The sequence below is a fragment of the Spodoptera frugiperda genome, chromosome 17 (assembly GCF_023101765.2).
Source record: "Spodoptera frugiperda isolate SF20-4 chromosome 17, AGI-APGP_CSIRO_Sfru_2.0, whole genome shotgun sequence".
NCBI lineage: Eukaryota > Metazoa > Arthropoda > Insecta > Lepidoptera > Noctuidae > Spodoptera > Spodoptera frugiperda.
The window spans coordinates 5,156,144-5,180,931 of NC_064228.1; the positions used below are offsets into that span (position 1 = coordinate 5,156,144).

At 36.6% G+C, this 24,788-nt stretch overlaps 1 protein-coding gene across 37 annotated transcripts in view; it reads left to right on the forward strand.

Moving 5' to 3' along the window:
• Positions 1 to 24,788, forward strand: part of LOC118276673 (ryanodine receptor) — a 186,386-nt gene that overhangs the window by 1,568 nt on the left and 160,030 nt on the right. The window contains exon 1 of one of the 37 annotated variants that reach the window (XM_050699831.1): positions 6,592 to 6,732. The exons of the other annotated variants lie outside the window; for them this stretch is intronic. The gene's annotated coding sequence lies outside the window, so the exon portion shown is untranslated. Of the gene's footprint in view, positions 1 to 6,591; positions 6,733 to 24,788 lie in introns of those variants that run through there. 37 annotated transcript variants of the gene reach the window in all.

Here is a 24,788-nt window from a genome sequence, read left to right on the forward strand (position 1 = left end):
TACAATGTGATAGGGGCGGGACTTCTAACCTGTTAAGGCTGAGTACTACATCTAATTTTATCGACAAAAAAAATAATATGGGTGTTGAACCCTTAATTGAAAATATTGAAAAATTGTGATTTTTTCGGTAAAAATAATTCACAAATGATTTTTTTCTCACCAAAACATTATCAAACATATGAAAAAAGTAATGAATTAGTTAGCCAAGGTTATTAGCTACCGTTTTTTTTTTGTTTCTACGACGCATACAACCTTTGATATCAAAAAAAGTAAAAAAAATATTAAAATAGCCATAACTTTTAGGGGGAGGGGATTCGACCCCTTCGACCCCGACTTTTGTCGATAAAATTAGATGTAGTACTCAGCCTTAACGGGTTAGAAGTCTTACCCCTATCACATTGTATAAAATAACACCTATTTTTCTTAAGATTTTTTTCTCTTTTGTCATCTGTAAAAAATAACACGCTGTATGTGTCCCACTGCTGGGCAATGACCTCTTCTCACATAGATTAAGAAGACACATTTTCTCAAGGTTCATTAGGTATTTTTATTTGACATTAGCTGACCCGACAAGCTTTACACTGTCTCAAACAATTTGTTCTCACCTTTTAAACCTTCCCTGGACTTCCAATTATTTGACGAGGAACTCGACTAGTTTCAAGCCATGCTAGAGGCTCATATTCATAAGCAGCATTCGCGCGCCCTCTACCTGGAATCACTCGCACTGATTCCAGGAAACGTAAAGATTACAAAAAGCTCCTGTATAGAGGAGGCCCACCACAGTCCATCAGAGGACTGTTGCCGGTTTTGGGTGAGACACAAAATATTACAATAAAATATATTTAAGGTCTTACTCATAGCAGACGTTAGCCAAAATACGTCAACTTCCTGTCTAGTAGATCTATGTCATAGATATACTGCATTAGAGCAGGTCATAGATTCTTACTCCTATTGTAAATGTAGGTATTTAAAAAACAACATTATAATATTTTATGATTTCAAGAAGACTAGGTACCTTTTTCTGAGGTGGGAAAATCATCCAATGACTTCTCTCACTTTGGGCGAGGCGAGAGGGAGTGTCAGACTCTTACTGACTAAAAACCACTCCGTTCCTAACTCTTCGAGCCGAAGCCCCAGTAACCCGCTAGGCAGTCCGCAGCTCCGGGTCGGAAGACTAGGTGCCTAAGACGTAAAACGATGGCCGGCGCGTACCTGGATGTCTTCAAAGCTTAAGTGAATAGGTTGTTAAATTTATGGACAAACGTGCTCCATCCTTAGTGAAAAGTGGGTGTACATTGTATAGCGGCATTAGTCATTACGTGTCGTTATGATCACCTCTGCCTACCCCTTCGGGGATAAAAGGCGTGACGTTGCATGCTTGCATACGTGCTCCATCCATCGTAGGCCGCATCATCGTTTACCACCAGGCGAGATAGCTAGTGGACAAACGCCACATTTATACATAACATTAGATAGGATCTCATTATGCTGCATTTAAATTCTTTTGGAATATGTACCTGTTAAAAAATTAATTCATTTTTACACTGTTCCTAGAGCTTTTTTTTGAGGGGGAAAATCGTCCAATGTCTTCTCCCGCCTTGGGCGAGGCGAGAGGGAGTGTCAGACTCTTACTGACTAAAAACCACCCCGTTCCTACTTCTTCTTTTCGAACCGGAGCCCCGGTAAACCCGCTAGGTAGTCCGCATCTCCGAACCGTTTCTAGAGCTACGTACTAAATATATGTATATCCAAACAAGTTTTATAACTATATTATTTCTTTTTTATAACACTATTCGACCGAGAACAGACGGTCGTACTCGTAAATAAAATGTTATGTGAAATCGAAACGCTGCATGAGTTTTATGAAACTGGTTTTTAGTTTCCTCTTCTACCCATCTAATATTATTATAGTGGTCGTTTTTGGTGAAACTAAATGATATTTTGCATTTAGAAATAAGAGGTGTGTGTAATGTGCACCTCTGCCAACCCCTTCGGGGATAAAAGGCGTAAAGATATAAATAAATAAATAAGTTAGTAATTTTAGTGCCGTATTCAGAGATATTTAATGATTACTTAAACTATTCCTTAGTCACGATTTTGTTCCGAAAATAAGTGCTAAGGACTGGGTTAAGTAACCTTACGTAGTTGAAATAAATAAATGAGTGGAAAAGGATTGGCAGAAGCATTACCTTAACACAAATTACTTATTATACTGTTTAAGTTTTTGCAAACTGGGATCACGTACTCAAATATACCTATTATAATTTCACAATGGAAGTTCGAAATAAATAAATTGGTATGCAAGCAATAAAAACCTTTTATAAAAGGTTATGTATCCAGTCAATCTATAAGACTAGCTGAATACTAAACTAATTCAGTCCTATTGTTTCTAACTGGAAAAGTAGAATCAACAAAATCCTAATGAAAACTAACATTGCCTGCCAATGGCAAGTTTATTTGGAGCCAGATATCAAACAGCTGAGCAAAGTTTGCAATCCAATAATAGCAGGTTCATTTCCTGTTAAGACTAAATACACAATTTGTAAATATAAATAGAAATTGCCAGTATAAATAGTACATTTATCCAGAGGCGGATTTAGACTACGGTACCTTTAGTACGAGTTTGCTTTACGTTTAAAGTAATCGAAACGAGAGCGCGTTCGGTGCTCTGATTGGTTGGCTTATTCGAACCGATTACTATAAACATAAGCAAACTCATACTTGATTAATTATTGTTATCGGCTTTTTCACGTAACTGTTTGGCAGCAGCAGTAAGTAGCAGCGCGACAATCGCCGCGTCGTGTGTCGCGATTGCTGCTCCTGAAATGTCTTGAATCTGAGCCTCTAGCGTGGCTTGAAACTAGTCGAGATCATCGTCATACAGTTATGTGAGTAAGCCGATAACATAATAATTGATTTAGTATGTCTCACGAAAGTTATAATAAAACTTAGTAAGGGTACTGAGCGACCTAGGCAAGCACTTCATAGGGGGCCCTAATTTTTTTTGGCACCGCCGTCACTTTAGTCACCGCACCTCTCGAGGCATCGCAGCGCCTTTCTTTAACCTGGCGCCCTAGGCACTTCTCTATTTTGCTTTACAATTGATACGGCTCTGAATTTATCCATCTTGCCCGAAGCTCTAAAGTCTAAACTACACAAGTTTGTAGTTTGAGTTTATAGTTTCAAAATAATCCCGATGGGATTGAAAACAATTGCGCTTGGTTGTAGCAAACTATTTAATGTGTCTGTCCTAGTTTGAAGAAGATAGTTAAATAAATTCTGTAAAGCACACCATTTGTACTAATTACACAAAGAAATTATACTGGCATTATGTAAATTATTATGTTATCGGCTTACTCACGTTATTGTTTGACGAGGAACTCGACTAGTTTCAAGCCATGCTAGAGGCTCATATTCATGGCTAACATGACTTGAAACTAGTCGAGTTCTTCATAACATAATAATTAATTTAGCATGTCTCACGAAAGTTACAATACAATTATGGCATTATGTTGTTCCGAGGGCTGGGCTTGCTGTCATTGTAGCGGTAAGTCCCCTGTTTGAGGAGTGGCTTGAGAGGCGTCACGGCGTCCTACCGCCTGACGCAGGTGTGTCAATATCGTGAGGACACAATATTTTCCTTCACCATTTGTCAGTGGTGTATAAATAATCTTAGAAAGTACACTAGGTAAAAGTCACATTGATACTTGCCGTTTGGTAGGTTTTGAACCTTCATGCATGAGAAGCCAGCGTCTTAAACCTCAGGACCACCACAACGTCAATTTTCACTAAAAAAATGTGTTAATTATCAAGAACAAACTTCCTTCTCCAAGCTAACTCGTACTTGCATTTAAATAATTATTTCAACGTTCTTACATTCCTCGGGCGTTAAGCCAAATTTTGTGTCTTTCAAAATTACTAAACATTTATGATTCGGCAATACTCATTGGTTTAATTTTACTACCGTATTGTAATAATTCGGATAGGACCAGTTTTTTTTTTCTATGAGATCATGAGATGCTTTAGTTTATTTTATTTTATTTTTTCGTACGCGCATTTTTCGGACTGCGGGTAGATAAAAAGGAATTGTTACACATTTTTTTACTAGTCACATAGTCCACATAGCTCTCTTCCTTGGAATATGCGCAACTTTCGATACAAACTTTCACCCCTATTTTAGAAAAGTAGGTGGTTAGAAAGATCATGTCATAAATCCGCTCCGTTGCGGCGTCAAGAAAGAAACAAATAAACAAACACACTTTCCCATTTATAATAAAAATGTGTTAATTATCAAGAACGAATTTCCGTGTTCCAAGCTAACTCGTACTTACGTTTAAATAATTATTTTAACGTTCTTAGCAAATACTAGCTAACCAGCTGACTGGACAAAAAGGCCATTCACCTTTTTACGATTCCCCCTTATAATGTCGTCAGAAAAAAGTAGGAAATTTCCTCTCACGAATTTACCTCATAAATCCTTCAGCTTTAATGTAATCAGTTTATCCCGTCCATCTTTTAATCGACTCCCATAATTGGACAAGTTTGTCCATGACCCATTTACCCAATTGTGCCAAAAGAGGGTTATGGTTTCATCGCATGCACTGCCAAGTCACTTAATTGACGTTATATGGAATTCGTCTCGATTTCGCCAGGAGCGAGAGGAAAGTTTTTGTCTTTTTTTTTAAATTAAAAAACATTTGTCTTGACTCTACGAATTACTAGTGATCTCGATGACGATTGGTTATTGCCTAATAAGGTCCTATTTCTGATTTTCACTTTGAGAAAATGTATATTAATTAAAAAAAGAAACAATAAAGCAATTGTATCCGTTATCTATTAATATCTTTGCACCGTATAACATGAAAGTATGGTTACATTCCTAATGTGTACGTCTGCTACCAATAAAAAATAAATGATAGATAGAAAAAAGTATGAGCTAAAAGTAATATTCCTTAACCATTAATTAAAAATTGTATTAGAGCACGCCCGCTTCAGCCCGTAAAGCACTCAGCCATATTAATTAATTTTATTAATGCCATTTAATTTTGCCATCTCACCCGTCGCGGCCATTTTAAAATATGTATGTTTAAAAAATGGAAAAAGTTTTGAATTTAAATTTTGTCATTCCATTTTCCGTTGGAAAGCGGGTCAGTAGGAGTGCAAATAAATGGCTTGGGATACATATACACACGTTGAGCGCAAAATGGTTTAAAGGTTACCACTGTGCAATCCAGTAAACAAAGGTTGCCAGCTACTAAAATTCTAAACACCATTTTTATATAAATTAAATATGACTTTTTTAATCGTGTTTCTAATGAGACAAAGTATTGTTTCCTATTTATATTTCTCGGAGGGTTAAGTAGAACACAAATAAAGAACCCGCTTTACGCTAGGTACATTATGAATAAGAAATAAGATATAGGGAAGAGGCGTCCGTTGGGTATAAACTAATTGAACAAATATAGTCTATAAATTAGATCAACTTAGATCGACCAAATTAGATTAACTCTTTAGTTATTTATTTAAGTTACACTGAGGACTTACAGCTAAAAGACAACAAATTACAAAAGCATATATACGGTCGAATTGAGAACCTCCTCCTTTTTTTTTGAAGTCGGTTAAAACTTACTTAATAGTAATTAGTTTTTGATCAACGCAATTATGAAAGTACTGATGGCCGCTGGGCCAGGAAGGTGATCGAGTGGCAACCGCGGACGGAAGACGTGACCTGGGCAGACCACCCACTAGGTGGACCGACGACATCGTCAGAGTCGCGGGGAGCCAGTGGATGCAGGTGGCGGCTTGTCGTTGTACGTGGAGGACTAAGGGGGAGGCCTTTGTTCAACAGTGGACGTCTTTCGGCTGATGATGATGACGAATTATAAAAGTAAAAAAGTTAAAAAATATCAATATTTTTGGACATTACGATTACGTACAGCGAAAGAATGAGTCAAAGCTATTTCCGTAACTGAATTGACGTCACAATTTTACTCATACATACGTCATTTTCATAATTATTTCAGTTTTATGTGTCTGCGTTGGTGGTTTACCCACCAAATATCTGAAAATTCGAGTTTTCCCACACGAAATACTTGTCCTAATAACCCGTTTATTGTTTTGATAGTTACTGCCGCACTAAGAGACATTTAATGATGACTTAAACTCTTCTTTAGTAACGTCTTTGTATCGAAAACAATTGCTAAGGACTGGGTTAAGTAACCATTAAATGACTCTGAATACGGCGGTTTGATGTTTAATGTCCGTCATGTGAAAATAAACATATGGCATTTCGTAATCATCTTTTACGTAGCCGCCTTGAATACGTCATAATCATAGTAACATACTATTACTATAACTAGTTTTACTTTCATCAATAATTCGACAGTGACCGAAAGAAGACTAATAAAAATAACAAACACGTCATTTCACTATATTAAAACCTTTTAAAATTCACAGACAGAATAATAAATTTGTTTTTATTACTCGAATTAATTTCCCGCATTTTAGGGTAATTCGTTGACGCTAGCAACACTGGTTAGAGGGAAAGCTTTATCGTTTTGCAGATTTCAGTTTTCTGCGGTATGTTGCCGCGGGTGGTCGTGTCCCGCGCTGCTTCGTACAAAGTCCTACCAATAAATTACAATTAAGTTCTACGTAATTCTGTGTTGTGTTTGTGTGTAAACCCTGTGAGTGTGTGTTCTGTGTGTGCTTATAAAAAGTGATGCCAAAAAGGTTTGTATCAACTTTGTACTCTATTAATCATTTAATAATTTAAAAATAACGATGTTAATTGTTTCTTTCCGTGTTTTAGGTCATAAGGTTCTATTTAAAATGGCACGAAAGTTTTTTTTGTTTATTATGCGTTTGCAAAAACTGTCCTATGGTATTTTGTATTATGATACTTTAAGTTTTACTCTTTATGTAAAGTTAGGGAGTTGGAAAGCTGCATTAAACTTAATAATTCTTTGTGTAACAAAGAACGGTTAACAAAGTTATTTGCATAAGCAGAATTTGTTCTGTATTAATGGTTTTGGACCCTAATTTTGAGGTGGTAAAGTTAAATTTTCTTCAGCAGCGCTTTCAGGTCGTAAAGGATGGTTTATTCAGTATTTATGCTACTGAATTTGTAGGTTTAAACGCTTCACGCTTCTGAGATAACATTTAAGTACTTTTTATCGTTTTTGGCGAATATTTTGGGAGCTTTTGAATTACTTTATAAAGGAAAAGCGATTTGTTTATTCTTTTTTAGGGAAATGTTTGACTTGTGAAGCTATTAGAATGTTTTTATCACTGAAGGATTGTTTTTATGAAGGTGTAGGCACAGGCGTTCACATTCTCACCTTTCACCACCTTTTTAACCGACTTCAAAAAATGAGGTTCTCAGTTTGACTTGTATGTATGTATGTTTGTGCGCGATTATCTCGCTTTTGGCTGAACCGATTTTGATGCGGTTTTCAGCGTAGTATTTTTCAGACTTAGGAGAAGGTTTTAGGGATTATTTCGCTTCGTTGTGTGAGTGAGGCTACCAAACGCCCAATTATCCTCCTTTCCAATCACTGATTCCGTAACAACCCTTTAATTCCTCTAACCCTCAAAATGCCGGCAACGCACTTGTAACGCTTCTGGTGTTTCGGGTGTCAATGGGCGGCGGCAATTGCTTACCATCAGATGATCCGTCTACTCGTTTACCAGCTTACATATATTAAAAAAAACCTAAAACAGTTGTACAAATACAGGGGGTATTATTATCCTATTATTACTTAGTCCAAGACTCTATAGAGTGCAAGAACTCCTTGAATTATATATCGCCAAGTGCATCGGCCTACCTCTTTATAAACCAGGTATTGACTATTTTCTACAGTCTTGCGTGGGTGCAGCGTATTTATTATGAAAGTGGATTGACTGGAATTATTTTTAATTTTAAGTATTTACTTATCGTGGTGTGTGGAGTAAATAAAGTCGTGTTTGAAATGTTGGTTGCTTGAAAATTGATGGATTGACTTTTGTGATGCTTAGATTAATAAGAATATTTTTTTTATTAAGTATTGAAAAAGAAATGTAGCCTCGCACTAGCATTTTCTCCTGTAACGTGGGTGCGTTTACAAACACAAGTTGATATACACGTCATTTGTACTATACTTAGATACGGAACAACAATTTGTAGATCACACAAATAGTTGCTCCGTGCTTGCGAAACCACACCGGCTGCCCAGCCACCACACCAACCGGGCAATCAAATTCTAGAAATTGACATTGCCATTTTTTTTATTACGAATGTCGAATATTACAAATGCTGTATGGTGATAAAGTATATGCACTTTTTTACTCCAAGATTGAAAATCATGGAGTCCCTTCGCATAAACATTCCAACTGACGACGATGAGATTGGTATACTGCGATATCCAATTTCTAGAAATAAGCAAATGATTTACTTACTAACTGTAACTGTAGAAATAAGCAAATGATTTACTTTTTTTTGCAAAAATGAATCGAAAGGAAATACATATAGGGTTGTTGATAAAATCCACCAAAATATTTAAACAAGCAAAATGGCTAGCAAAATTTATTATAATAATACGCTAAGTAAACGCTAACTAATAATCGTTGTTTGTCATGAATATTCATTAAGTTTAACAATATATCTCGTGGATCATAATTAGATATTGTTATTCATACTCAAGCTGTTGCTTAGACGAAAATATTTGAAAATACACTAATAAGTCAAAGTTAAAGTTAGTTTATTTCAAATACATAGACTGGGAAAGCACTTTGAACGTCAAAGCAAATATTACAATATTAAAAAAAAAACAAAATGTCTGTCTGTCGGTCAGTCCTTTAGTGACGCTATTTGCTCATTCCAAAGTGTAGATTCCTATGGAGATGAACGAGCATATGATGGTTATCTTTTTTAAGTTTTTATTAATCTTCAAATAACTATTTACACCAAAACTGTACATTTTATTAATTCGATTATGAGTTAGCATTGTCCAAAATTATTATTGAAATTTCCACTTTATAGCTTTCACACAAAACTTCGTCTAAAGTACAATAAATCATCAAACTTAAAACCGTATTCATTGAAACTCAAACCACATCCTCAACATAATTTCCACAACTAATTAAGGACCCTAATAATCCCTATACAGAATTCATTTTCAAATGGAAATCCACGATACTCGATGTAAAAGCAAAAATATTTTTGGGGTACAAATGCCCTATTTTCATAGAGAAAATACTTATGTTCGGCCCAATATTAGGAAGGTTGGGTGTACGGTTAGGGGATGGTCCTTGAGAGAATCCCTTACGAATGGCAAAGCCTATGACCGTATAGAACCTCCATAAAAGAGATACTGATCTCATTGTTGTTAACTACGGTCAACAGGCTACGATTTGGATGGGTCAAGGTCATTGACTCGTGTGTTTTGTTCTTCCTGTTAGGTCAATATTTAATAATTAAAAAGCCTAAGTAGTTAAATCAACTTCATTTTGTCCATTTACTTTCTTAATAGATTTCGAATTTCAAATGCGAATGTCAAAGCGAATTGGCCAACTAGGCCAATTTAATTTTTTTTAAATACTCTCTTTTTTAAGGTAATAAAATTGCCTTTCATACGCGATAAGTTACCAATTAATACAATACTTGTATCAGAAGCTATTTATCAAGAAATGAAAAGAAAAATACATTAGTGGTTACCGGGGCTCCAACTCGTAAAGCAGGAGTAGGAACGAGGTGGTTTTTAGTCAGTAAGAGTCTAACACTCCCTCTCTCCTCGCCCAAAGGAATTAAAATTCATTAAAGGGGGTGAGAATTCATTAAATCCCCCCCCTCTCAAAAATATGTAGTTACAAATATTAGGTTCTTTCAAGGGAAATCCACGCAAACAAAGCTATGGATTATAGCTGGTTTCTTAAAAAACGATTCCGTTTCTTCTCAAGAGCCCAATCTATGTTAATGTTGGTAATTTTTCATTACTTTTTAGTATTCAGACGCCTTAAAGACTTGAAATTAGTAGATACCATTTAGAAAATCTTACTAATCTTTCTAATATTATAAATGCGACAATTTGTATGTTTGTTTTTTACTCCTTCACGCAAAAGCCACTGAGGGATCGGGATGAAACTTGGAACAGGGGTAGATTATAGTCTGGAATAACACAGGCCACTTTTTATCCCACGGACGAAGACACTTGCAGAAACTAGTATGACCATTAAATAATCAAACTGTGACTCCTCTGGTGTTGCGGGTGTCTCGTTAGCTCGTTTGCCACCTATTCCATAAAAAAAAAATATAGGTATAATTCTCAAAAGTCACTCTTCTCTAAATCCTAAAGAAACATGTACTATCCCTAGCCAAGAATACATGTTTTCTCTCAACCGAAATTATTTTTAACGCGATCGAATTGGGTCAACGTTTCGTCGAGTAAAATAGCTTCGGTTGTCTTTCTTCGTAGTTCGGAGCAATTTATAGTGTGTTTTGATGGTCACTCTCTTTATTGGGCTGTAAGGAATTACTTGGAATCGATTGGGGGAAATAGACACGACGAATAATAGAGGCATTTTGTTGTTTAGAATAAAATGGGTGGTGAATGGTGAATCGTAGTATCAACAATATAATTGTAATGTGTAGGTTTGGTTAGTGCTGAAAATTAGCGTCATATCTCGAGCCATTGTGTATGGGTTAGTGAATTTTAGCTGAGCACTGGCATTTTTGCGCCCTGTTGATTATTTATGTTTTTTTTGTTTTGCCTGCAATTTCTTGTAACGGTTCAAATGAACTGTTTTTATTTCTTTCTTTCTACATAAATTTTTCAATAGCATCTACCAGTCGAGTTGTTGTGAAGGGTAACTACTAATATAGGTTTAATTCCCTGGTTGGGCAACGTCCAACCCAAAAGTACAGTTGTGACCACTCCACCAATGAAGTTTTATCTTCTGTTAAAGCGCGTAAAAATAAATAGTACGTAATTAAGAAATACACATCTTTACTGCGAACCTGAATTTATATTATGTATGGCTCAATAAAACGAGAACAATTTTGAAACCACGTCTATCATAAAAGTAAGATTATCACGTAATTTGGTGAGTTTACCTTACAAACATTTTTAAAAAGTATCTTGTATTTAGTAGTATTTAGGTTATATAAAGTGCTAATACTTTGTACCTGTAATCTAACCAGATTTCTTGTTTAAAATAAATTGAAACTTAATACATATTCTCGTATAACCATGCAAGTGACCTTAAAATTATGTTCCTACGTGCTTTCTCCCAGTTTCGTGGTACAAGATACGAATACTGAGTAAGGAGGGATCGATAGACCACAAATATTCGAGTTACTTATCTTTTATGGCGAAAATCATAGAGATTTTATGAATTCGTCTGGATGTGATCTGATCTGAGTTTGTTGTCGGCGCGTTTTTATTCTACACATGAGACGCATGTAGATGAGTGTTCATAAAAAATTGCGTTGTTTACTGACAAACGGTGAAAAAAAAAACATCGTGAGGAAACCTGGGCTTATAACCTGGAACTTACTTTTCTTTGATTGTGGGTGTCTATGGATGGAGCGGCCCTGGTGACTGTCTAGTCAAGTCATTTTTCTGCTTGTATGAAAACAAATTACCATCAGGAAAGATTAGACCAACTCTTTTAGTTGAGTGGACACGATGACCTGAGGTAGAATGATCGCCCAAAGCCTTATTGGAATGTTGATTTTTACAGAAAACAAAGATTAATGTAAATTACTTAATACTTTATTCACATTTAACTGTGAACAGAATAAAAGTAACTCTTAAACTTGACGAATTAAGATACAATATCGTACGACACTGAAATATCTCTTGGTGCAAAATCCGAGTGCAGTACGTGTCTAGAATTTTCAGCTGAACAAATATTAGGTTACTGTTGAATTTTAGTGTGCATTGAAGATTAATAAGGTTTTAAACTAGATGGGACAGGATTTCTTATTGTAGATGTTTATGTTATTCAGGTTTTTTAACCGAATTGAAATAAAAGAAGGAGGTTCTCAGTTTGTTACATACATTTATTTCGTTGAAGTTATGAAATAATTGTCGAAGTAGAATGTCATATCAAACTTTTTTCCATCAGTTTTTTTTATATCAGTTTTAAAAACTTCTCTTGAGTCAGAAAAATGCTAATCTGAAAACCGTATCAAAATCGGTTCAGCCAAACGCAAGATAATTGCGCACAAACATAAATACATGCAGGTTAAACTGAGAACCTACTTTTTTGAAATCGTTTAATAAATAAACATTTTACATTAATTAAGATAAAATAAAAAGGTTTCCCATAATACATACAATGTTATTCAATCAAAACTATTTCACACGTACCGCCCTGTAATATGAACCTTGAACTTGTAGATTGTAGTCATTTTATTTGTTTGTCGAAATCTATACATATAAAACAGATAGTCGTAAAAAGTTATGAGGGAAATCTTCTAACTTTTGCTTATTTCGCCATGACAAGCAACCACTGATCATCGCCATTTTTCAAAATTCTCTATGAAGTGGGGCCGGGGTGCCCTAAGGGGGGACAACCTAACCTTTTTTTACGTGAGGGGGGGGGAATCATCCAATGCCTTCCCGCCTTGGGTGAGGAGAGAGGGATTTAAACTTTTACTAACTAAAAATCACCCCATTCCTTTTCCTGATTTGAACCAGAGCCCCGGTAACCTGTTCAGATTCAGATCGGACATCAGCCCTACTGGGTCCCATCTGTAGTGGTCTGGCTCTTTGTGTTTCGGACGCACGGGTCTGATTCTGGTCGGGCGGCGAGATACCCTTGCTCGCTGTCCGCAGGTCCGCCTTAATTTAACCTGACTTTAATATTACTTTTGATCGAACCATCTATTTTAACACTGGTTTTATAACACAAAACACATTAAATGCAGTAAATATCCATTATCCTTAGTATTTAAAATATCCCTTTATCAACCGAAATTATCGCTTCTATGGACATACAGTATTTAGAGATTAAGGTTATATTTTTTTCCTTAATTTTTTTCTGTTGCTGGATAAACATAAGCTTTAAAATGACTATCCTATAGTCATCAACTGTACAATTGTACTAGTACGAATGAAGTCAAGGGCATAACGCTACTGGCCTAATGTTGTTGGTAACCGCTACAAAGGTCTCTAGAGTCCTACTACTAACATAGACCCACAATCGTGAAGGCTGAAACGAGCTAACATCAAGCTATCCACCTCCAGTATAAATTGAACCTTGAATGAGCGGAAAGATCATATAAAGCGAGACCATGATTAACTGGTTTAATATCGGTTGATGTGTAACCGTGTATACGACTTAAGTTAATCCTTTTGGTAACGGTTTAATTTATTTTAGTACCTAGTTTTTATCCAACTTTTGGAAAAGGAAGGTAGTTCGGTGTTTGTTGTATTGCTGTCTTTATAAATGTTAATGTTCCGGTAGTTCAATGTTAATTCTTCCCTACTATTGATACATCGCACGCTCGAGCTGCGCATATTCCTCGCTCAGCTAGTTTGCGGCGGCGCATCTTCATAGCACATCTTACAATCTATGTAGCTGTATAGCTTAGTATCGTTGGAAGCGGTCACATAGTTTCTTAGTTTAACTTATTATATCTTCGTATCATAGCCTGGTGGAAAAGCATCCTTACATAAAATTATCCATTTTGTAAAACATTTCATAAGAATGTGTTCCCTTTATTTCAAAATTCTCTCTTAGATTACGACCTCGAGAATGGAATAGGATCAAATTGTTTCAATTTCACGCTCCTTGCATTGTAAGAACGCAATAGAACGGACTTTTGATGTGAATTTTAGCTTTTAGCTTATTTTGTGGTGAAATGAAGATCTAGTTGATCTTTATCTGGTCTATTTTGAAAATAAATCTAATTTTTGTTTAGAGTGCTTCTTTGTTTAAATTGAAGTTGTGATTTTTTTTATGGCTGGGTTAAGAAAATAAATAATTATACAAACTTTGATTCGCCTTTAGGATTTTCTACGCATAACAAACCCAACAAAAAAAAAATTAATTTAAAAAAAACAGCGAAATCGATTCAACAATTCTCGAGAGTTGCGCTTAGCAATTTTACGATTGGGCTCGCCGTCATTGCAGCGGTAAGTCCCCTCTTTGAGGAGTGGCTAGAGAGGCGCCACGGCGTCCTTACCTACCGCCTGACGCAGGTGCTTACCGGACATGGGAGTTTCGGTAGGTTTCTGTTCCTTATTGGGCGGGAGGAAACGCCCGGGTGTCATCACTGTGAGGACCGCCCGGAGGACACGGTAGAACATACGGTGGCGGTGTGCCCTGCGTGGGCTGAGCACCGCCAAGTCCTCAGGGATGTGGTCGGTGACGGCGACCTCTCGCGCCCGGCACTGATTCAGGCCATGGTGCGGAGCGAGAGGGACTGGGATGCCGTCTCCTCCTTCTGCGAAGCAGTCATGCTAGCTAAGGAGGAGGCGGGGCGCGTGAGAGAACAAACATCCTCACACCCCAGCCGCCGCGAGAGACACTCCGGGCGTCGGGGATCGCGAGACGGTCTCCGGCCACCGTAAGTGCGGGCCTGCGGACGGCGAGCAAGGGTAGCTCGCCGCCCGACCAGATCCAGACCCGTGCGTGCGGCGCGTCGCGTTCCGCGCGCGCCTCAAAGAGCCATCAGACCACCACAGATGGGGCCCAACAGGGCTGATGCCTGATCCGGAGCTGCGGACTACCTAGCGGGTTTACCGGGGCTCCGGCTCGAAAATCAGGAGAAGGAACGGGGTGGTTTTTAGTCAGTAAGAGTCTGACACTCCCTCTCGCCTCGCCCAAGGCGAGAAAAGTCATTGGATGATTTTCCCCCTCAAAAAAAAAAAAAAAAAAAGCAATTTTACGATAAATTTTATATAAGGTGATCTTATCTCTAGGCAACACTAATTTTCTAGACTAAACAACACTTATATATTCCAAAATAATGTATAACCTAATTTTTTATATGCAAAAAATGACCTTATTATTTTGTGATTGTTCTATAATAATGCAAATGATATTCAACCTTAATACAAACTTATTTCGGTAGATTATAGGTATTGATAATAATTTAGCAAGAAATTTCTGACCGACAAACTTCGTTGCTTTATTACCAAGTTTCTATTGAATAACTGAAGTTTGAAGAAAAAGTTTAATTGAAAAAATATTGTTTTGGAGTTTTTGTCCAAGATTGATGATATTCTAATGGCAAACAGTTATCTGAACCTCTTCAGAAGAGAACTGGACTATGGGAGCTTTATGTCAAAGGAATTACCTCAATTTTCACATTTGACAGCTCCAAAGTCAAAATGTACATTTTATTTACCTACAATATTATAAACCAAATCAATACATAGTAAAAACCCACTTTTCTACACAATTTTTATTCTAAATAGTTGGGAGTCAGCAGCAGCAAATTGTAGGGATATTTTTTTAATGGAATAGAATGCAAACGATCATACGGACACCGACACCACCACCTGATGGTAAGTAATCAGCGCCGCTCATAGACACCTCAACACCAGAGAAGTCACAGATGCGGTGCCGGCAATTTAAAAAGGTATACACTCTTTTCTTGGCGGTTTGAAGGTCGTATTATTACAATTGAGTGCTACTGCTTCGTCTTTATCAAATGTATAATTCCTTGGTCGATGGTCGACCCGCGAGAGGAACAGGAGTGGTGACAAATATAGTCTACTCTGTTGGCTCATCTATATTATCATTAGCTTTATAACACAAAACAGTATTCAGTAAAAATATTGAATTCAGTGAAATCAAATATTTTAATGAATTGGGAAAGATGGTTATCGATATTCGTACTAAGGCTACCGAAAAATGTGGGAGGATACCGATAATAAATGTCTAATAGGGATGTGCTACTGTACACACGATATCGACATCGATTTAAATTTGCAAGAACCCACAGAAAAGTTATTACAGAACACATATTAGTATTGAAAATCGGGCAAAGATATTGTTAAATCTTATTTATATCAGTTTTAAATTAATTTGAGCTAATATTGCCTGTCTTTTCCCTCGGAAAGTTGTAGATGGTCGTTGTGTTTGTAATCTCAATAAAAACATACCAAGTTTAACTCACCCTTGCATGTGTCGTAAATAAAAGTTTAACCGTACTTTGGACATTGTATATCACTCGAAACTTTTACCCTTCCCCATCTTATCTCATACATACTGTGTGTATATATATAACTAGCGACCCGCCCCAGCTTCGCATGGGTGCAATGGTGATATATTATACCTGTATTATACATAAAAAACCTTCCTCATGAGTTACTCTATCTATTAAAAAAAACCGCATCAAAATCCGTTGCGTAGTTTTAAAGATTTAAGCGTTCATAGGGACATACAACATGACAGAAAAAGCGACTTTGTTTTATACTATGTAGTGATTATGTATCATAACTTCGCAACATGCTCCAAATCTTTTGATCTCTGTGTAATCGATTTTGAATAATGCTATTTTGATACATATTTATAAATATTATGAGTGGAAAATCGCTGAAAAGATACATTGTGAGAGAATTGTGTATTAGTTAAACCGATTCTCAGAATTTAGTTTCTTCCGTGGTACGCCACGTTTTTTTAATTACCCCCTTTCTTGTAATACATAACCTCAGCTTGTCTCTCATGGGTGTTGGCAAAGGCACAGTAATATAGTTCAAATAATATCTGTTTTGATCTATACATGGTATTGTCGACTTTTGCCCCTCCCTATAGCTGAGAATTCAAGATCAATATAGAATAGGATTCTCTCGAATTGTTTTTCTTTTTATTAAATTCTTTGTGAAATTCGCCTCTTTTGCCTAAACGGACAGGCGGTAAAATTTTCGCAACGGATTTTATTAAAAGTGAAGTTAAGCAAACTGCCACGTTGTTCGAGTGCCCGCAAGCGTAACTGTCGAGCAAAAAAGGTTGGATTCGATTCTCTAAGGCCCTCGATAGCAAATTTCCCGAACCTTGAATCGAATCCAAGCCTCGTTATTCAACAATCGGCCACTCGATCAACAAAGAGTCTGTGTTGTTGTTGATGAGTATAACCTGAGTGTCTTCAAGGCCGAGAGGATATGTTGCTTATGGGCAGACGAGCTCCATCGTAAGCCGCATCATTGATAACTACCAAACGTCGACCGATCAAATTAAAAAAAAAAAAACTATTTCTATCCTTGTGAATATGTTACTTATGAGCAGACGTGCTCCATCGTAGGCCGCATCATCGCTTACCACCAGGCGAAATGGTAGACAAACGTCGATCCAACAAATTAAAAAATAAGAATCATCAAACATTGTTTTGTTCGTGAAATTTCTAAATCCTAGTACAAAACTTTCGTGTTTCATTTTGTGGTGAAACAGTAAAAAAGAAAGCTGAACATTTGGCATAATTCCATGCTGGTAATAAAAATATCGTGTCTTCGCATAACACTGGGGAAAACATTTATAAAGAAATCAGCTGTTTCGTTTTCTGAATACTGATTTATATTATGTAGTTGCTAACTTCTTTTATCTGCAGTTTAAGCTACGTTTTTTGCTTGTAAATATTAGATTTTACCATGTTGTCATGATCAGTCAATACATATTATAATGTATGAAAGACATAATAAGTAAGGTCTATTGTCCATCTTGTGTAGAAATAATCAAAACTCTGTCTGCAATGCGCTATTTGACGAAAGGATGCAGCATCGTGGACACTTGGACTGTAGTTTTTCTATGGAATAGTTGGCAAACAAGCAGACAGGTCACCGGTGATGGTAAGCGATCAGCGCCGCCCATGGACACCCACAACACCAGAGGATTTACAGGTACATTGCTGGCCTTATAAGAAAGAAAACGTTCTTTTCTTGAAGGTTTGTAGCTTTAAAACTTAACAGTTAAATCGTAAATTGTGGAGCGAGTATAAAAAGTACTGTTTATCCCCAAAATTAAGTTAAATTATACCAGTAAGGTATAATACAATGTATTAAGTACATATGTCATGACAATACTCAGTTCTATTTTAGACGGCACAACTTCTCATGAATTAATAATTAGTTCATTTTGAAATCTAATTACTTAGCTCATGCGATGTTGATCAATAAAGTAGACAACATTACTACATCATTATTTAATGAGTTCTTTGTTCTATCTAGTTATTTACAGTTTAGGTTCTATCTACGTCACACCCTTTATCCCCGAAGGAGAAGACTAAGTTCCACCTGCACATTACAGCACGTAATGCCAATGTACCATGTATTATATGTAAGGCCTGTGTCCATATACTGGGTACAATTCCAGACACTGTGCTACTACTGAGTTGACTTATTATGAAGATTTGTATAAAATAAAAATACAAATATTATCTGAGCAAACCTAAATGTAAAAATCAAAATGTTTCCCACTAACAAAACCAGGTCTTACATTGAAGGCCTGTAACCTCGTTAAAAGGCTTGATAAAATACAACGTAGTACTCCTCATTTACATATTTGATTGTATTTACAACAAGCTGACCTAGTAAATACATGAAGAATATATTTATTCATACTTTTATTAAGTGCCTTTTTGTTTGAGTGACGCAATGAGGGCTATCGTTTCATGTAGTCACCAGATGGCGTGAATGTAGCGTCAGGTCTGTCCAATCATTGAAGCTGTCAAAAACTGCCTAGCAAAAAACATTCATTAGAAAAATATGGCATGTTATTTCGAATTGTTTACTATACTCTGCAGGAATTTTTATCTCTTTCTCTCTCTCTCTCTCTCTCTCTTTCTCTCGTAACTGGTAAAATATTATATTTGCTTCCTGTACCACTGCCTTTTCCATAGGGAAAGAAGTTCTGACTTTATGTGTAAACCTTTATCTTTTGATTCGTCAACTTTTCCAATATTTGTTCTCGTAAGAAAAATAGACAAGCCCTCACTTTTCTCTGCGACAGTAAAGAAAACAAATAAACAAACAAACACGCATTTACATTTATGATATTAGAATAGAAGGCCATTTTGTTATTTTTGTGATTTGTTATTATTATTGGAAGCGACAAAATGGCTGACAGAAAGTACACATAAAAATTATTTGATGACATGTCTGTGTAAGCTTTTTGTATCCGATTCTCAGTTCCCAAAAACTAGTATTAAATAAATATTCTAGTTTTTAAAAATCGTAGTGGGTAATATTTAACATTTTTATCATCAAATAAGACCTTTGCTTTCCTATTTTTTAATATAGGGCCTTAATATTAGTACTAAAAGGTAAAATAAATCTATATCAAATAAGGATATTGGCTTTATTCTTTAACTAATATGCTATCACATCACATCAACAGCCTATAAGCGGCCACTGCTGACCAAAGACCTCTTCCCACGGAGAGGATTTAAGCATTAATCACTACGCTTGCTCAATGCGAGTTGGCTTTTTTAAACTTATAAATATAAATTATAAGCCCAGGTTTCCTCAAGACTCCGGAACTGTGGACAACGTAAGGTCACTGGGGCTCCGGCTCAAAGCAGAAAAAGATGGTTTTAAGTCAGTAAGAGTCTGGCACTCCCTCCCGCCAAGCCTTGCTCAATGCGGATTGGCGATTTACAACTTATAATAAAAAAATATAAGCCCAGGTTTCCTCACGATGTTTTCGTTCACCGTTTGTCAGTTTGCTATGTATTGTTACAATGGAATTATATTCGAAAAATTCAATATAAAAATGCAGCCAAAAATTCTGCATACCCAATTTGGAGCACCACACATCAGGATAAAACCAATATTGCATACATTGGGACATACGTTTCCCCAGAGTACTCTAGTGCAGTAAACATTCGATATAATACTATATCGATTGTCAAGTATCGATATGTCTTGGCATTTGTACGATGTCTCGTAAAATTTTACTACATTTAAAGGGTCTCTAGGGATCTTTGTCTATTCGAACGTTTTCTTTTGTTTTGTTTTATATTCTATTTTCTAAGATTCGTCTTAATAATCTGTTGTCTTAATAATTCTACCTTGCACCCCTTCAAACTTTCTGCCTGTTCCCTGTAATCTCAAAAACTCCTAAACGAACGTTAATGCGGTTTTCACCAATAACAAGAACTATTTTTGGAGCAGGTAAGACCTTGAGAATACACAAACGACGCGGCGATTGTCGCGCTGCTACTGAGCAGCAAGTAGCAGCGCGACAATCGCCGCGTCGTGTGTCGCGGAATGCTGCTCATGAATATGAGCCTCTAGCATGGCTTGAAACTAGTCGAGTTCCTCGTCAAAACAGTACGTGAGTAAGCCGATAACATAATAATTAATTTAGTATGTCTCACGAAAGTTACAATAAAATTAAATCTTGGTGTTATTTTATTCGGATTTTCATAGTAATGACAAACAGCATCACGTCTACTTTGATAGAAAAAGATGGACATTTTCATAAACACATGTGCCGTTTTTCACGTTAGAAACATATTATATGAAACTGCGAAATGCATGTAACATACATTTCACTCTCAAACTTAACTCTTAAATAACTGTGATTGAATGAACCGAAAAGGATAACTCCTGTGTTGATATATTCGTTAACAGCTGCTTCACCCACGTTCCCATGAGATAAAGCCTATGTGTTCTTAATAATATAACTGTGAAAAATTAATATTTTTTTTTGTTTTAGTATTGGTACATCTCTACCGATCCCCTCAAGTAGTAAAAAGCTACCAACCATTTAGTTTATTCGTTTTAGCTCACATTAAACTTTTCCATCGCTGTCGCACAACTTTAGCTGCACTGCTCGGGTGAAAATTTGAAATTTATAGAAGTTTTTTGTCATAAAAACGGGTGTTAGTTTTCTTTAGTTAAAACGAATGTACTGAATTTTAGACATTGTAGTGTTGAAGTAAAATAATTTATCCCAGTTACCTACCTGACTACTACCTACTACTACCTACCTACCTACCTACTACTTATCTACCTACCACTTATCTACTACTACCACCTACGAACTACTACTTACCTACCTAATCATACCCAAACAGTGGTGCCCAACCACCAGTAGTGGTCCCCTGAAGCCATAAATCGGTCGCGAAATACATAAAATACACAAGACTACACCTTACGTCACTTAAATCTGTAATTAAACTTATCTCATAGGAGACAACTTAGAGGAGAAACTGATTTCATAAATCCTGATGTCCAACACACTTCTACTAATTTGGAAAACACAATTTGGACTGCACGGTTGGTGCGGTGGCTGGGCAACTGGCTGCCGCGCAACTGGTAGCGGGTTCGATTCCCGCACGGAGCAACTCTTTGTGTGATCCAGAAATTGTTGTTCCGGGTCTGGGTGTCATGTGTATGTGAACTTGTATGTTTGTAAACGCACCAACGACACAGGAGAAAATCCTAATGAGGGGCAACGTTTTTAAAAAAAAAAAACAAATTGTAATATTCTTCGGTAAAATAGATATTACATCTGTTTTAATTAAGTTCAGACATTGATTGAGAACCAAAAAATAAAAAATACATACATATTCCATTGCTCACATAATCAGAGTATCCTCCAAACTAATCAAACATAACCACCAGTGTACATTAAATTACGTAAGTAAGTCTACAGATCTATTAATCATGGCCGTCTTGTATCCGTAATAACTTGTGGCGCTGTCGGATCTCCTTAGGGAACGTAGCGTGTGTGTAGTTTGCATGTATTACGGGGTAGGCAGCAAATGAGGTCATGTGGTTCATTACGGTTTGGGCTTGTCACAATCATTTCCTTTGTTTTTCACGGATTTGTGTTGGGGTGACTGTATATGTGATTTTGTCTTTTTTTAAATTTAGATTTGTAATAATTCTGCCTGCGGTTTTGCCTGCGTTTCCGCGGGTTAAAAAGTGGTCTATGTGTAATTCCAGACAATAATCTACCACTATTCTAAATGGTGAGGTTGGTGAAATAGGCATAAGAGTTGTGAACCCAAGAATTGAACCTTTGAAATACTTACATGTAAACAGTACATACATATGTATAGTAAAACAAAAATATATTCCTAAAATGAACAAAACCCTATAATTCTTCCTGGTTAAGCGTATGCCGAATGTTTGAGCAGGACACAAATACGTTATTTTTATAAGTGCAAGCGGGATAGCAAGCCTAGCTTTAATATGTATGAACAAAGACAATGCCGTACGCCTAAGTAGGCTCTACTTAGAACTTTTCGAAGTTGTAAGTCAGCTCAGAAACACAGGAGTAAAAAATTGTTTAGTGCAAGTTTGAATCTCTTTTGATGGTTCTGTCTAACAGGGAAGCCACGAATATTTTTATTTATTTGTACTTTATTTTATTGATATTTATTTGGATAGGTTATATACCGTATGGGGAAACTTCTTATGATTTAATTTAAACTACATATTTGTTACCATCTTGACTGACGATATACAAAAATGAGCGAAATAGGCCTAGTAGGTAAGCCAAAAAGTGCATTATCCTCTTTGAGTTAATTAGGACACTCTTTTTACAAATACGGCATTATTACAGCCGCGTCAAATGTCCGTAACATTCCTAGACAATCTACAACATTACGGCTCTTCTATAGTCAAGGAACATAGAGCTGTTCACGCAGAATTTAATACTTGATTAATTTTATTATTTATTTTGTGTGAAAATTTCAATATTTAATTTCCTGATTTCAAGTAAATATTTAGTTCTATTATGCTTGTGTGCACGAGTACTACTTGTAGTTTCATTTACCTAAGTCATACGAGTGATCTCCATACTGTATTCATATATTTAGATGATAAAATGCACCATAATATCATAAAAGATAAACTTCACAGGCAAACCTTTGGCTTTCGCGGTTGGCGAGACCCTGAAAATGCCGCAAAACTTAGCTCCATGTCACTGAAACTTATGCCACATGAACAGCCTGTTATTTTATGTACTGAAACGTGTGAGGACTTAGAAAGCTGTATATTTTGTATTCAACTCTTGGAGACTTTAAACAGATTTAAAATTCTCATGTGACTGTGAGTTGTAGTGGAATATTCGTTTTATTATTGGAATTTGTTTGTGGTATGTACCTGCGACTGCCCAACTTAATATTTTTTTGTCATAGAGTGTAGTGTTCCTAAATTTCGGAAGAGGGAGGATCACGTATGGGTGTGTTGTGTTTTAGCATGAATAAATCGGTTCAACCATAGTGATAGCAGTCGATCCATTTGCTCGTTAGCCTACCTGTCCTACCTGTACTGGGGGACGAAATGGTATGGAATGGTTAAAAGTTGGTCATTACATTAACAGTTGAAAGTTATTATTAGAACTTATAACGGGATATTTACCATGTTTATTTATTTTATCGAGTTTCCGATATTTCGGCACTGTTGCAAGCAATTTAATCCGTGAACATGGCGCTTGCAACAGTGCCGAAATATCGGAAACTCGATAAAATAAATAAACATGGTAAATATCCCGTTATAAGTTCTAATAATAGTGTTAGTGACCATGTCAGTTGAAAGTTGGTCATTTGGGACTAAATCCCAATGGGAGTTCAGTGTCATGTTAAGTGACGCCTATTTTTTTTTATAGTATAAGCCAGTATCACGCCGCCGCCCATGGACACCTGAAACACCAGAGCTTGTTAGAAGTGCGTTACGCGGCGTTTTGGAGGTTAGGAATGTAAGGGTTGTTGTAGAATCGGGAAGGAATAATTGAACTTTCAATTGAGCTATTGGCCAATTGCTTAAAGTCTTCGGGCAAAATAGTCGTTACAAAATAATAATACTTATTTATAATTTTGGCGACTGATATCACGATCTTAGTAAACAATTCTACAAAAAAAAAATTAAGTCCTATTCCATTTTATATAACTACAATTCACAACGTGAGCAGCCTTAACATCAAACAATAAAACCTAAGAGATAGTACGGCAATAAACCACTTATTTGGTACGCCCAATCCATGACAACACAACGCCTCTATCGTGTAAGCTATAAGGTCGAGAATCCACCATCAAACGTTACTTCTAACGCCTTTGTATCGTGAGCTATAAAGTTTATTTTTGTTAGGCAATTTTTAGTAGTTTTCAGTCGTAAATTCTGTGGTAGAATTGAGTAATTATGTATAGACAGAGTACTATGTATGTATGTTTTTTGTATTGCCGATCAAGTAACAAAATATTGTGATTGTTGAGATTTAGGCTAATTAGTTCAGTCGGAGAGTCTTAACTCGTTATATTGGTTTAAAATAATTGCTTTGCCTTCGTGTGGGAGAGCCATTCTTCGGCACAAATGGGCCGGCTCGACCGGAGTGGTACCACGGCCTCACAGAAAACCGACGTGAAACAACGCTTGCGTTGTGTGCCTGAGGTTACCGGAGGCCCAATTATACCACTCGCCCATTTCCCAACAACACTTAAATTCCCAACCCCCCAAAACGCCGGCAACACAGTTGTAACGCCTCTGTTGTTTCTGGTGTACATGGGCGGCGGCGATTGCTTACCATCAGGTGATCAGACTCCTCGTTTACCGGCTTATAACATAAAAAAATCTTATATTATATACAAATTCATTATGTCAGGAACACATATATCATCCTACACACAGGATGTTGTATAAGACATGTGTAAAGCACCAAATACCTGAACTTACTGTAGAAAGTATGTTTGTACCGTGAAGTTATGCCTGGCGTCTGCCAGCCAAGTCGGGGACGTTATTTCAGTGATGGACGGCATATATGGATGTCTATGTATATGTCTCTTTATGAGGGTATATGCCTATATGTGTAGTAAAGATTTTAACTGTATAATATGGCTTCGTAAGTTAAGG